The sequence below is a fragment of the Octopus bimaculoides genome, chromosome 2 (assembly GCF_001194135.2).
Source record: "Octopus bimaculoides isolate UCB-OBI-ISO-001 chromosome 2, ASM119413v2, whole genome shotgun sequence".
Taxonomy (NCBI): Eukaryota; Metazoa; Mollusca; class Cephalopoda; order Octopoda; family Octopodidae; genus Octopus; species Octopus bimaculoides.
In genome coordinates, this window is record NC_068982.1 from 185,754,263 (window position 1) to 185,758,312 (window position 4,050).

Consider the following 4,050-nt stretch of genomic DNA (forward strand, 5'->3'; position numbering starts at 1 on the left):
ATACATACATACATACATACATACATACATACATACATACATGCACCATGGGCTTCTTTCAGTTTCCGTCTACCAAATCCACTCACAGGGCTTTAGTCAGCTCGATAGTAGAAGACACTTGCCCAAGGTACCACGCGGTGGGGATGAACTCGGAACCACGTGTTTGGTAAGCAAGCTTCTTACCGCACAGCCACTCCTGGGCTTAATTTATGATAATTGGCGCAGGCGTGGCTGTGTGGTAACAAGTCTGCTTCTCAACCACATGGTTCCGGGTTCGGTCCCATAGCGTGATACCTGGTCCTCTATTATTGCCACGAACCGACCAAATCCTTGTGACTGCATTCGGTTTGACGGAAGCTGAAAAGAAACGATGCTCTACATAATTATTATTTATATATACTCCAGATAATATGACCGTCCAGCGAAGCGAACACGGAATTACCCATCAGAAGAATTCACAGAGTGACTGGCAACTAACAATAGTCACAGTCGTTAAATACTGATCAACGTGGTTAGCCGTAAACTGGAACTTAACTGAGAGCCACTGCGGTATTTATTGGGGTAATATGTCCCTCCATACTCACACGTGTGTGTGTGTGTGTGCGTGCATGCGTGCGTGTGTGTCTTTGTGTCTGTGCCTGTGTCCCATCATCGCTTGACAATCGATGTTGATGTGTTTACGCCCCCGTAACTTAAAAAGCTCGTCAAAAGAGACCGACAGAATAAGTAATAGGCTTTAAAAAAAGGTACTGAGGTCGATTCGTTCCACTAAACATTCTTCAATGCAGTGCTCCAACATGGCCGCAGGCTAATAACTGAAGCAAGTAAAAAAAAGAAGCATTCTTTTATTAGCCACAAGGGCTCACATACAAAAACATTAAATGACATGCAACAACATAAAAGACAAAAAACAGGACGATACAAAGGGTTTTACCGCGTGTACACAATGTAATAACAATAAGAATTGAACAAATTAAAAACTCCCAATAGGGGAGGCGCTTTAAGGTCCACGTGGAAAAACCCACAAAAGCCACGGGTGCCTGAATAACAGGGCAAGAAGCCGACTCCTTTGATTCCCTTTTTACAGGTGCAAGCTCAGAATTGGTCCTTTCACACTGGCCATTCTTCCAACATTCATCCACCTTTCAACAAACTTGTTACTAGGCAACACTTCCCTCTCAACCCTCAACTTCCTTTTCAAGTGAAACTTGAAAAAGTTGATGAGGGCTTGGCCAAAGAGGAAACTGTCTGTCTTTAGCCCTTTCAAACAGGTCCACCATACTATCTCTTTCGCTACAGCTACTAGACAAATAAAAATTGCCTGCTCCTCCCGACCAAAAGAGGGCGGTGGGACAATCTTCACAGTGGATTCAGCTATTGCCGGATCCGTCCCACACGTGACAGCAGTACCAGTTGCGTACTGGGTCGATCTAATCGATTGGATCCCTCCCCAATAATTTAGACCGATCGCAGTATGTAACTGGTACTTAATCTATCGACTTCAAAAGGATGAAAGGCAAAGTCAACCACGGCGGAATTTGAACTCAGAACGTAAAGACAGACGAAATACCTATTTCTTTACTGCCCACAAGGGGCTACACACAGAGGAGACAAACAAGGACAGACAAACGGATTAAGTCGATTATATCGACCCCTGTGCGTAATTGGTACTTAATTTATCGACCCCGAAAGGATGAAAGACAAAGTCGACCTCGGCGGAATTTGAACTCAGAACGCACTGGCAGACGAGATACCGCTAAGCATTTCGCCCGGCGTACTAATGTTTCAGCCAGCTTGCTGCCTTCAAATATCTTAATATTATCTCATTTCTTGGTTCGTTTTGTATTTTATGAAGTCCTATGGCAATGGATGCGTGGCGAAAAATTGGTTAATCTGAAAAGTCAAATCCGAACAGATGCAAGGATGAAAGTAAATCAGAAAAATCGGGCTGAATGTGAACCGGTTACCATCTAAGAAGATGAGAGAATCATTATATGTGTGCGTATGTAGGTAGTTATGTCGGTAGGTAGGTAGGAATGAGGTAGGTTGGTGGTCCCATGCCTAGCGGTGACCAGGTCTACCAGTGTCTTCCATCATTGGCGCGCCTTCGTCAGCCCCTTTGCATCCTCCAGGGTGATGTCGAGCCTATCGAGGTTTTCTCCAATCCCGTCCAGCCATCTGATGTAGGGCCTGCCACGAGGCCTCTTCCAGCTCACAGTTGCTGCGTCGAATGAGCGTATTGCCTTGGTAGGCTGATATAGCAGGAGACGGAGGATATGTCCGTACCAGCGCATACAACGGAGAGCTACGAGGTGGACGGCTACGGGCTGATGCGTGCGCGCACGCAGTTCTTTGTTGGACATATGATGGTACCACCTGATGTTTTCAACGGTCCTCAAGGCCCCCGCTATCGAAGCCGCCGATACTCTTTGCCAAAGTCTTCGAGATGGGCTACGTTTCTGCTCCACAGGGGAGAATGGAGAAGGCCTATGCATTGTAAATGCAGAGCTTCATCTTCCGGAAGATAGAGCGGTGGTGTCAAAGGGGCTTCCATATGGGCCAGGCATCCGTTGTTGGGGACTGTAGAGCCCAGGTAGATGAAGGAGCTGATAAGCTCTACGACATCGGGACCAATGTGGAGAGGGGGAAGTTCCGAGCCACCTCCAATATACATCAGCTTCGTCGTCGCTCTTGAAGACCAAACTGTTCTGTATATGGTCAGTGCATTCCTAAGCTGATCGATTAAGTTATTAAATAGAGTGTTATCATCTTCATACTCCAGGCTGGTATGGTCATAGTTCCTTAAGGACGCCAGGGAATTGCTCACAGATCTTTATGAAGCTGATCAAATATGAATCTGGTGATAAATAAACAGCTAATGATAAAAAGAGTTTAATAACTCCTCATAAGGGAGAGTAACTTTGTTATATAAAAGTCCTTAATTTTAGATTTCTTAATACTTCAAAACATATGGGAGAGAGGAGGAGGAAGAGAGGAGAAGGGAGAGAGGAGAAATTTTATTTTAAAGAAATGATCTTTAGTAAACATATTCTTCAAAGGGAGATAAACAGTATACAATTTTGCAGATCTTTTCCGGGGAAGTAACTCTGTCTAAAGGGGGAACAACTGCTATAAATTCAAAAAAGTACCGAAAATGGAATAAATGTTTGTACTGTGAAGAAGTCGGATTTTAACTTCGTCGATTTTTATTTCATTGAATTTGTTTTTACTGACACTGCCTGTGATAGATTCTTCCACCTCTAGCTATTTGAAACATTTTGCTTATAGTTTAACAGATTTCTATCGTTGAAATAGCGCCGAACAATTCAAGGAGAATTTTAATATCCGTTAACTGGAATATACTTCTGCTTTACATTTCATTGCTAGAATCGTTAGAACACCGGATAAAACTTTTTGCAGTGGTTGATCCGGCTCTTTTCGTTATGCTTTCCAATCTCACAAAAGACAGTTTTATATTTACTCGCTCCGGTTCATTGAAATAAAGCAGTAATCGAGTAGTTGGGGGTTGATGATATCACGTAAACCCTTCTGCTCAAACTGACTAACCTTGAGTCTAAACTAGAAATAATTTATCTATTGTCTCAGTCATTAGACTTTAGTCATACTGGAGCAGCGCCTTGAAGAGTTTTGTCGAACGAATTGATTCCAGTAGTTTTTACGTCTGTTTTTTTTTCAGACTGATCTATTTATTCTGTCAAACAAACCAACACCGGCTGTCAAACAGTGGGGGGTGGGGTGGACAAACACAAACACAAACACACACACATATATCTAATATAATAAATGTAAATGTCAGTGTGCCACACTTTTTCAACTTTACTCCTAGAGGCCATAGGTCAACATATGCCATTTTGGAATCAGGCCAACTCCATGAGTAAATTTAAAATATTCCGGACCGAATCTTGACCTGCAATCCTGACATTTTGGATTCCCAAGTTTTCATTACTGCGATTGTTTACGGTGATATTTTTTACAAGATTCTTCGTGATGAATTTTTTTTTTGTTCGATAGCAATTTTTATAACTTGGA